Below are 12126 nucleotides of genomic sequence, written 5' to 3'. Positions count from 1 at the left end.
CGAAGAACTGTTACTTTGAATATTTAACAATTTTTGAATGCCAGGTGCAACAGGCGGGGGCTTATACACTTTACATCGGTTAGTCAAATGTTGTCTTAGTCCACTTGTTCCATTTCTAGTTGTATTAGCAGCATAGTATTGTTTACAATGTAAACATTTTGCTTTAACTAATACACCATTTTCAAAAACTTTTTCAAAGTGTTGCCAAACAGGAGATCTAGGATCCATTTCTTTTCTTTTTTTTGTTTCCTCTGTGCCAATTGACGCATCATTGCTATTAGTAGGTGTATTATTCGTAGAATCAGCCATACTTATTCGACTTTGATCAGCCATACCCACATTTAATTGATTTTGTTCAGCCATCTATATAAAAAAATTTATTTCACAATGAATTCACACACTAACTAAGTAACTATTAACAAAAGCAAAAATCAAAAAGAAAAATAAATGGAAAAATAAATATTCATTTTGAAACTTTGTAACTTAAAATGAAAGAAAAAATATTGACAATACCTGAAGGTGGTTGCCGTCTCACCAGTCGTTGGTGGTCGCCGGCTGTTGCGTGATACTGGTCGCTGCTGCGTGATGCTGGTCGGTGGTCGCTGCTACGTGGTGCGTGCTCGTCGGTGATCGTTGCTGCGTGGTACGTGCTAGTAGGCCGGTCGTTGGCTTGTTGCTGATTGTCGGTCGCCGGACGATGTGGAAAGTTGGACCGTGGAAATTGGAATCAGAATGTGCGGCTACTAATTTCTAATTTCTAATTCTGCTGACTGCTATGAATAATGAAATTAGAAAAGTAAAAAGGGTAAAGTTTGAACTTTGACCTAATTGATTTTTTCCTATTTAATATTTATTATTTGATATTAATAATATTATAAATATAATATAAAATATTTCGGTAAACCGAAATACCGAATAGTACAAAAGTCAAATACCGAAAACCAAACTGAAATACTGAAAAATAATAAAATAAATATTGAATACCGAACCGAAAACCGAAATACCGAAATAATTCGGTTCGGTTCGGTGTTTCGGTTTCTCGGTGTTTATGCCCACCCCTATAATTTTCCAACTCACAATTCAATTCAATAAAAATCAAGCAATAAAAAGTAAAAAGACAAATAATTAAAAATCTAGGATGTGTTTGCTATGGAGAAAAATATTTTTCTATTTTCATGTTTGTTGGTCAATATAATTTTAAAAATATTTTTTCTAGGAAAGCAAGCTCCTTAAAAATGAGAAAAATAACTTTTCTAACGAAAGTAGAAGAAACAAGTTCCAGAGTAATTAGCATTTATAATTATAAAAAACAATCTATCATATAAATTACTATTGACATAGAAAAGTTAATAAAAAAAAATATAGCTACTAGTTAAATTATATCTATAAAAAACAACACATAACAAAATAAATGTAATACAACAACAACAACAACAACAATAATTATTATTATTATAATGAAATATTAAGAAACTATTGATATCTAAAAAAAAAACTTTAAAGGAAAAAGTATTAATCACCGTGAAACATACAAATAAGAAAAAGAATATAGTATTATAAAAGAAAGCTCATAATAATATAATATAATAATAATAAGAAGACAAAAAGTATAGATGGAAGAGAGAACTTTTCTTATTCAAGTGTCTTCATCTCTCATGTTTGTGTGTCTTACAATGGTGAATGAACTATCCCATTTATAGGTTGAGAAATTATTCCAAAAGTCATCATATTAAGTATCATAATAAATAGATACATTCTTATCCAAAAAGATTCATGGAACCTAGGGAATACACATAGATGATAAGTATAGGTTTATGGATAAACTCAATGGACAATCCACTTAGTTCAATGAATTTATAACACTCCTCCTTGGATGTCCATAGATAATGTGTCTCGTTAAAACCTTACTAGGAAAAACTCAGTGGGAAAAAAGCTAGTAAAGGAAAAAGAGTATACACATCTCATAATACGCTTTGAGTGCTGCCTCATTAAAAACTTTACCAGGAAAATCCAATTGGGACAAAACCATGGTTAAGGAAAAGAGTACAACGCGTATTTCACTCTCCATGATGAAAGTCTTACTTGATATCTCGGAGATGACGCATTCCAATCTTATATCTCAACTTCTCACATGTTGATATTGGCAACACCTTAATAAATAAGTCTACAAGATCATCACTTGAACAGATTTGTTGAACTTCCATCTCACCATTTTGTAGAAGATCATGTGTGAAGAAGAACTTTGGTGAAAAGTACTTTGTCCAGTCTCCTTTGATGTATCATCCCTTCAATCGAGATATACATGCAACATTATATTCATATATGGTGGCTGGAATACCCCTTTTCAAAGAAGAATAACATATTTCCCCGCATTTGTATAATCAATAATTTGCATATGCACCAATTGCACTAATACATGATATTTTCCAATCATTTTCATGAGATTAATATTGATCTTTCTTTATGTTAAGCAATCTCACAACCATTGGGGTACTCAATAGAACTTCTTTAAGACCTTTTAAATCCATCAACATATAACATTCATCGTCTAGCTAGACATGACAATCATTCATTACACATATTCAATTATTTCATCTATTGTCAGACTGAAACAAGCATCATTGCATCCACCATAGGAGAATATATCTCCATTCAAAAATGTCAGGATTTTTGCGAAAATCCTTGATGGCCCAAGGCACAAATCATATTTTATATCTTGCGGTTATACTATCGCACAATAAATTATTTGTATCCCACTGACATTATGTCTTGATCCATGGACTATAAGTCCAAAACATCACTTTTCAAAGTGAAACATAATATACTTGAATTGTACATTTCTTTTGGCAAATGATTTATCTGTCCACATTATATGACAGATTTGAATTCAATATCCTCATCATCATCTGTAATATTGAGCGCTACTTCATATCAATGATACCGTCGACGGTCTTTTGACTCGATTTCGATACGACATAACTTATCGAGATATCTTCATATTTCATCATTTCAGGTACTTGAATCTTTCCCAAGGTTTAATGAAGTGTTATGTCTTCGTGCTCCTTTTAAAGCACTTGCCTTATTATCATGACCATCTTGATAATTTGCTCCTCTCCTTCCTTAAGAAGTTTTTTATTTGGAATCGATTGGTCTATCACGCTTTAGGCGTACCATTAGACTCTGTCCTTAAAGAAATTCTAATTGGAGCATTTGCAACTGAAGTATAACACAGGGTCAGCAAATTCATCTGGCAATTAATTTGCAACATTATGCAAATGAATTATCTCTTGAACTTCAAGTTCATTTTTTACGAGGATCTAGATAATTCATCTCATAATTTTTAGCGATCAATCATCTTTCCCCCTAATGTTAGAAAATTTTAACATTCACCCCAACCTCTCTTGGGGATCCATCTTTGTGTGTGATGGAGTTATTAAATAAGATATCGCACATTCAAACTTTAGATGGAAATTATTTGATTCATGACCCTGAACCAATTATGATGGAAAAACCTTGTTGGCTTGATGCATACACGCGTTGCTACATGTTAAATAAACTCATCTCATACCAAATCTCATTTTGGAGTTTTGTTCTCATACCCATGATTAAGCTATAATTGGAGGCATACAATTTCTGCTAAATCAACCAGCATTATCAATATAATTTTATAGTTTGGAACTGTGCTCTTAATTTAACAATTCGAGCAAACAACCTTACAAACACCAAGGTGTAAGTTTACAACAAAACACATGTGACCATCGCATAGATGCATCTATCATATAGTTGCAAATGGTCCACATGGCAGGTGAACAGGCCCATATTCACCTTTTTATATGTTCCAAAAACCTAAGGGAATACAATCCTAACCTTAACTGGTATAATGATACAATGATCATTTTATCATGAGAACAAGCAACACAAGAGAATTCTTGAAGAATCTTTTATTTCTTCATCATAAAGCCACATGAATTCTCAGTTACTTTTGCATCACATTTGAACCGGAATGGCCAACCGGTCCTGCCAATTGATCTTTATTTTTCTCAAACCTCTCCTAGAGGTGGATTGTGACATATATCATTCTTCTCAAACCTCCCATAGAGGTGAGTTAAGACATATCCAACCTATAATGATTTTATCACATCTTGATCCATTCTCTTTCAGAATGATCGAGCATTCACAATGCTTATCATAAGTCACATTTTCTTCAAGGAATGAACTAATCATTTATATGTGCTTCATGTATTTGCATTATAAGCACATTTTCATGCATATGCATGATCCACCTCAACATCACTTTGAAAGGTCAAGTGTACCACCACTTTCTCTTTCTTTCTTTTGATGGAAGATTTTTATAAATTTATCAAATTATTAGGTAGCACAACGACCACGGGTCCAATGACCTTTCATACCATTATGATGATAAAAATTACCTTCACATTTTGAAGGACCATTTGAAAAACCTATAGTGTTTTTCCTATCATAATTACCACAATGATTATTTTAATTATGTCTCTCAAAGCCCTTATTCATACATTTAACCACTTGTCTTCTTTCAAACTTATTATTCACTGCTACCATATTCATATGATAGAATAGAGCAATTGGACGGATTTTAAACTTATCATGTATTGCTACCACATTCGCTTCAGGGAATGAAGCAAATACAATGGGACGAATTTCATGGCTTTTCATCAAAGCCTTAGTCATCATTATATCATCAATGTGGTGCATTGACTCAAACTCAATGTCTTACCCATATAAGGCATGTTAGGTTATAATTCTATGGGACTTGAATCCAATTCTTATCATCATTGTGCATCAAAACTTAAATTGATGTCTTACCTTTTTGATGCGATAGAACATGAATTTACCGTCTTACCCTCAAACATTTTTTATTATGGTGCATCTGGACTTTAACCTGATGTCTTACCCTTTTGGTGCGATGGGACTTGAATCCACCGTCTTACCCTTAACCCACGGTATAATAGACCGAAGTACAACATGACACACCCTTTGAGTCTTTCAAAATAATCAAAATAATATTTAAATTCATGTTACTAGAATTTTAAACCTTCTTCCATTTAAGGAATTTTGTAGAGCATGTCATTTTCAACCAGTAGTAATATATGTCTTTGGTTCCTGATTTTATGCATATAATACCTTGATTCCAGTAGTTATAATTTTTCCTTCTTGATTCTCATAACGAGATCAACCAGAGCATAAGCTAAAGAAAAACTAAAACTCAATCTCAATTGGCTAGAGTCTCGTGCTGATAACGTGTTATAAAATCAAGCTCAAAATATTATAATTATAAAGAGAAGAAGGCAAGAAATGTAGATAGAACAGAAAACTTTTCTTATTCAAGTGTCTTCATCTCTCATGTTTGTGTGTCTTACAATGGTGAATGAACAACCCCATTTATAGGTTGAGAAACATTCCAAAAGTTACCATATTAAGTATCATAATAAATAGATACATACTTATCCAAAAAGGTTCATAGAACCTAGAGAATACACATAGATGATAAGTATAAGTTTATGGATAAACTCAATGGATAATCCGAATGTGTCATCTCCGAGATATCAAGTAAAACTTTCATCAGGGGGAGTGAAATACTTGTTGTACTCTTTTCCTTAACCATGATTTTTTCCCAGTTTGATTTTCCTGATAAGGTTTTTAATGAGGCAACACTTAAGGCGTATTATGAGATGTGCGTACTCTTTTTCCTTCACTAGGCTTTTTCCCACTGGGTTTTTGCTAGTAAGGTTTTAAAGAGGCACATTATCTATGGATATCCAAGGGGGAGTGTTATAAATTCATTGAACTAAGTGGATTGACCATTGAGTTTATCCATAAACTTATACTTATCATCTATGTGTATTCCCTAGGTTCCATGAATCTTTTGGGATAAGAATGTATCTATTTATTATGATACTTAATATGGTGAATGAATAACCTTATTTATAGGTTGAGAAATCATTTCAAAAGTCACCATATTAAGTATCATAATAAATAGATACATTCTTATCCCAAAAGATTCATGGAACCTAGGGAATACACATAGATGATAAGTATAAGTTTATGGATAAACTCAATGGACAATTCACTTAGTTCAATAAATTTATAACATATAAACCTATTATAAAAAAATAATAATAGAAAAGTAGTACTATATGTTAATGTGTCTAAAGTTGGTTTAAAAGAAAATTTGTAATGTCTAATAAGAAAATCCAGAAATAAATGCATACTCCCTCTGCCCCTAATTACTTGTCCACTTTTGAATTGGCATACCTATTAAGAAATCAATTAATGACATAGTGAGTTTACCGTTTTACCCCTATTAATTATGAAGTAGATGAAAAAGTTCTGCATTTTTTCAAAGTAATTAGTCATTTAATTGAGGGTATAATAGGTAAAAAAAATTTGTCCTTTCTTGATTTGTCAAAAATGGACACGTAATTAGGGGACAACTATAAAAGGAAAAGTGGACAAGTAATTAGGGACAGAGGGAGTATGTAATATGAGTAAAATAGGGCTCCGGCCCAACATTCTATCTATCTATATAGAGAGAGACAAGGTGATGTGATAATATTGTATGGTTTCCATTAGTATTTATCTTTTTTTCTTATTTTTGAGATTTTTTCAATTTATTTCTTTATATAAAATAATAATCTACTAATTTATTGAATCAATAAAAAGCTCATCAATTCAATATCAACCCATGTACAGTAAACCTCATTAAATTAATATTTTTTAAATTAATAATCTCTCTAAGATAATGTTTTTCTCCGGTCCCAACTTGTGTCAATGGAAAAAATCATCAATTTTGATAAGATAATTAGATAATATATTTTCAGAAGACCCCTATATAAATATATTGTCTCATTAATATTATAAATTAATAATTTCTTAAAAGTACAAATATATGTAGATAATTTAGTGAAACATGATTCTATTTTTTTTGTTAAAATTCAAATCTAGTTGAAGTTCATCTCTAATTTTTTTTATTGCATCCAAAAGTTTCGGTGTTACCACGACTACAAATCTTTTTGAGTGCATGAGGAATGATCTCTTTTATATTCACATAATTCTTTACGTATTTGATATATCATTGTTGATTTTGTGACACCTTTTAAATGAGAAGTCATTTATGGATATGGTTTAAAAAAATATATATGTTGCTTATATAATTTATTCTCTCACTGTCATACATTGAATGTTTCTAGTAAAGATACAATGAATAATATTTGATTATTAAGAAACAATGGACATTATGAATAATGAATTTACTTTTACAATGAATCATTGCATTCTTGAATTTATTTTATAATAAATCATTTAACAAAAAAAAACTATCACAATGAATCATACATATACATTGTACTTTATGAAATTATTATTTTTATATAAATTCAATAAATTTGATACATAATTTAGTAAGATCTAATGATTTTGATGTATTCATTGTACTTTATATATATATATATATATAAATTCATTTTTATTTGAATTCAATAAATATGATACATAAATTAGTAAGATATAATGATTTTGATGTAACCAAAATTAACCTTCATTGAATCTCAAAACACTCTTTAAATTAATAAATATTAATTTATCAAAAAATAATATCTCTATAAAATAATAATATTTCATGATCGCACGTACATTAATTTATTGAGATTGTACTGTACATTTTTGCAATAAATCTCAAGTACACCCTCAATCCACGTTGTGACATTTATTGATACATTAAATCTATTTGCAATAAAATTGAAAGTAATTTCCTCCCAAGTTAGCTTCATGTTCATTATATAGCCCTCTCTTGAAAAAATAATAATTGTAAAGCAACTCTCGTCTCTCTGGACATAAAGTTTTTACATATTTTATTTTTGTTAGTGTGGTGTGGAATTGACATTGACAATTAGCAAGAATTTTAGTTTTTCCTCTATATTTATTTCTAAATTGTTGCTTACTTGCTTATAGGGATTTTCACCTACTTCATAAATGGCGCGCATGACTTTGAAATAAGAGAATATGACTCGATATTATCTTACCATTTTTTTCACTTGTGAGCTTTGAGAGTTCATTTTTTGTTTGGTTTCCAAATTTTGTTAGCTCTTGTGTTGTTCTTTCAGGATTTTGCAGTGTTTATTCTCATCTTGGATATATAATTGGAGAAAATGACCAAATAAGCCCTCAATTTATTATCGGATTTCTGTGAAAACTGTGAGCTAATGAGCTCATCAGTTTATTGATGATCTAAACAAACGTGAATAGAAGGAAGAGAAGAAGAATGATAACTACTTTTCAACACATACAAAGTGTGCTTATATAGCTGAGAAATTAACAACAAACTAACTAACATTGCCAGCTCATAGTTGAGCAATAGACTCAAAGATTAACCAACTAATTGACACCTAATTGATTAACTAACTAATGGACATTTGAACAGTGTTAAATGACTAGTGAACAATATTTAACTAACTAACTCTAACTAACGTTTAAACACAACCCCTCAAGCTGAAGGGTGCATGACATTAAGCACACCAAACTTGTTGAGAAGATACAAGTGTTGTGCTTGAGTCAAGCCTTTTGTCAATATGTCTGCAAGTTGATGCTGAGTAGGAACATGCACAGTTTCAACCACCCCTTCTTTGATCTTGTCTCTGATGAAGTGACAGTCAATTTCAATATCTTTGGTCCTCTAATGGAAGACTAGATTAGCTGCCAACTGAATTGTTGATTTACTGTCACTAAGAATACAAACATCTGAATAGGCACTCCTAACTTAGTAAATAATCCCAATAACCAGGTGATTTCAGACACAACTGAAGTCATGCTTCTGTATTCAGCTTCAGTTGAGCTCCTGGAGACAGTGTATTGTTTCTTAGATTTCCAAGACACCAAGGAGTCACCAAACTTTACCAAATAACCCGTGATAGACTTTCTAGTATTTGGACAACTAGCCCAGTCAGAATCACACCAAGAAGTTAACATAGTGGCAGGTTTAGCTTGCAGCCAAACACCTTGTCATACTGTGTCGTTCAAGTATCTAACCACCCTTGTAGTTGCCTCCCAATGTGACCTTTTAGGGGGCTGCATAAACTGGCTAAGAGTTTGTACTGCATAGCTGATGTCAGGTCTTGTCATGTTGGCATACAAAAGCTTTCCAACTAATCTCTGATAAGATGTAATGTCATGAAGGACGTCATCCCCCATAACCCAATTCACTAAATCATATTCTACTGAAGTGAGTCTTAAATTTGATTCAAGAGGAGTGGGAGCAGGTTTGGCACCAGTGAACCCTGCATCTGCAATGAGTTCTAAAATATACTTCCTTTGATTCAAAATAACCCCTTTGGAGGACCTTAATACTTCAATTCCCAAGAAGTACCTGAGTTTACCTAAATTTTTTAACTTGAACTACTGGTGTAAATTCTCTTTGGCCTCTGTGATTAGCTGTGCATTGTTGCCTGTGATTAATAGATCATCAACATAGACTAGAATGATGACTAGTCCTTCACCTTTCCTTAGAGTAAAAATAGAGTAATCATATGCACTTTGAGTGAAACCAGTAGACAACAAGGCATTTGTAAGCTTCAAATTCCATTGTCTAGATGCTTGTTTAAGCCCATATAAGGACTTAAGTAACTTGCATACTTTTGTCTCTTCTGGTTTTCTGAAACCCTCAAGCATCTCCATATAAACCTCTTAATCTAGATCACCTTGAAGAAATCCATTATATACATTCATCTAGTATAGGTTCCAACCTGTTGACACAAGTAAAGCAATCACACATCTGACTGTTACCATTTTGGTAACTGGTGAAAAAGTGTAATGAAAATCTAGTCCCTCTTGTTGACTATAACCTTTGGCTACCAGCCTGGCCTTGAACCTTTCCACCTCACTATTTGCTTTATATTTAACCTTATATACCCATTTTGATCCCACTGTATGTATCCCTGGTGGTAAATCAACTACCATCCAAGTTTTGTTATCTTCAAGAGCCTATATATCTTGTGTCATAACATGTATCCACCTATCATCCCTTACTGCTTGTCTGAAATGTTTGGGATCCACATGATCAGATACCTTTCTCACATAACCTCTATAAGCTGGTGTTAAATTATCATAACATAGAGAATTAATCAAAGGGTGTTTAGTGCTACTTTGCTTCTTACTATCAGTAGTGTAGTCTTTCATCCAAGTAGGTTCTCTAGTGCTTCTTGTGGTTCTTCTAGTAGGAGGATCTGCAGAGGTCACAATAGGAATATGAGGTTGTGTAGTCTCATCAGATGCAGTTTGTAAAAAAGGATTATTAGTTTGAGTACTCCCATTATTTGGACCAACAGTGTCTGCAATATGAGAATCTTCAGTAGGAGCAGTATGAATAATCTCATCATCTGAATCACAACAAACATCCAACTCTAAAGGGGAGTAAAAAACAGTGACTGGAGGTTGTGACTGAGGCATCATTTTTGCAAATGGAAAAACATTCTCTTGTAAAATTACATCCTTGTTTACAAAGATCTTGTTGTGCTTAATATCTAACAGTATATTACCTTTTTGAAGTTCTGAATATCCTATGAAATTGGCAGGAAAAGATCTCTCTGCAAACATGTCTCCTTTTGGTAAAACCAAAGCATAACAAAGGCATCCCAATGTCTTTAAATGTGAGAGAGAAGGTTGTCTTGCATGAAGCATTTCATAAGGATTTTTGTTCTCAATGACAGATAAAGGTAGCTTATTCATCAAGTAGACATCAACTTTAATACAGTATCCCCAAAACCTGATGGGCAATTGTGATTGAAATCTAACAGCTCTAGCCATGTTCAGAATGTGTCTGTGTTTCCTCTCTACCACACCATTCTGTTGAGGTATATGAGAACAAATACTTTGGTGCAAAATACCTAGTTCTTGAAACAACTTTGTGCACTGAGAGTTAAAAAACTCAGTACCATTATCAGATCTCACAACCTTGACATGAGAATCAAATTGAGTCTTAACCATTAACATGAAACTTTTGATGGCAATAACAGTTTCAGATTTTAATTGCAACAAGTAAGTCCATACAAACCTACTGTAGTCATCTACAATTGTTAGAAAATAATGTTTCTTATCCATAGTAGGGACCTTATAGGGACCCCAAACATCCATGTGAACAACAACAAAACTTGTCGATGATTTAGAGCTACTAATAGGAAAAACAAGTCTAGTTTGCTTGGCTAATGGACAAATTGAACATCTAGAAAGTACTTGACTGTCTTTATTATTGTGAACTAGTTTTAGAACCTTCAGGACTTGAGCATGTCCAAGCCTTTTATGCCACAGGTCAACATCCTCTAAGATTGCTTCTGCAGTGATCACTTTTCCTTGACAAGAAGTATCTTGCTTGTATTGTGCTGGAACTTTACCCTTAAACATGTATAAACCTCCATGTTCTTTACCAATTCCCTTCACCTTGCCACTGAAGAGGTCCTGAAAGACACAGAAGTCATGATAGAATGATACAATGCAAAACAATTCCCTTGTGATTTTTTAGACTGACAATAGGCTGAATTTAAATTCTGGCACATGTAAGACATTCTTCACAGTATTGTTATCAAATACAGATGCCTCACTAATGTGACTAATATCTACCTTGTCCCCTGTATGTAAGTGTACCTGGATCTTGTGTGATTTAGCTAACACTTGACTCTTTGTTAGTGAGTGATTGTCTGCTATAATATGATGAGTTGCACCAGAGTCTATGATCCAATCCTGAGTGAAATTATTTGACATGAAACAAGTAGTTATACCTGCCATGTTGACCTACTTAGGATCATGTTCTTCTTTGTTTAACATATTCATGATCTGCTTGTATTCATAATTTGTGAATGCATGACCTTTTGCCATAAAGGCTGTCACAACCCGAGAGCACCCCCCCCAAGTCGTAACATGCGTATTCGACCTCTCGGAGGTCTCATACAAGCCCTTAGCATTCATCACATTAGATATGTAAAATAGTGCGGAATTAAAAACTCTTTAAATAAAATCCCATAAGACTCAAAGGTCACTTTTAAAAACATCATTCAAAAGTACATAAGCGGAATACTAAGTCTCTTAGCCATCTTAGACATAAAC

The sequence above is a fragment of the Solanum tuberosum genome, unplaced genomic scaffold, assembly GCF_000226075.1.
Source record: "Solanum tuberosum cultivar DM 1-3 516 R44 unplaced genomic scaffold, SolTub_3.0 scf00134, whole genome shotgun sequence".
In the NCBI taxonomy this organism is placed as follows: Eukaryota; Viridiplantae; Streptophyta; class Magnoliopsida; order Solanales; family Solanaceae; genus Solanum; species Solanum tuberosum.
The sequence above is the reverse complement of the archived record's forward strand: the minus strand, read 5'-3'. Positions refer to the sequence as shown.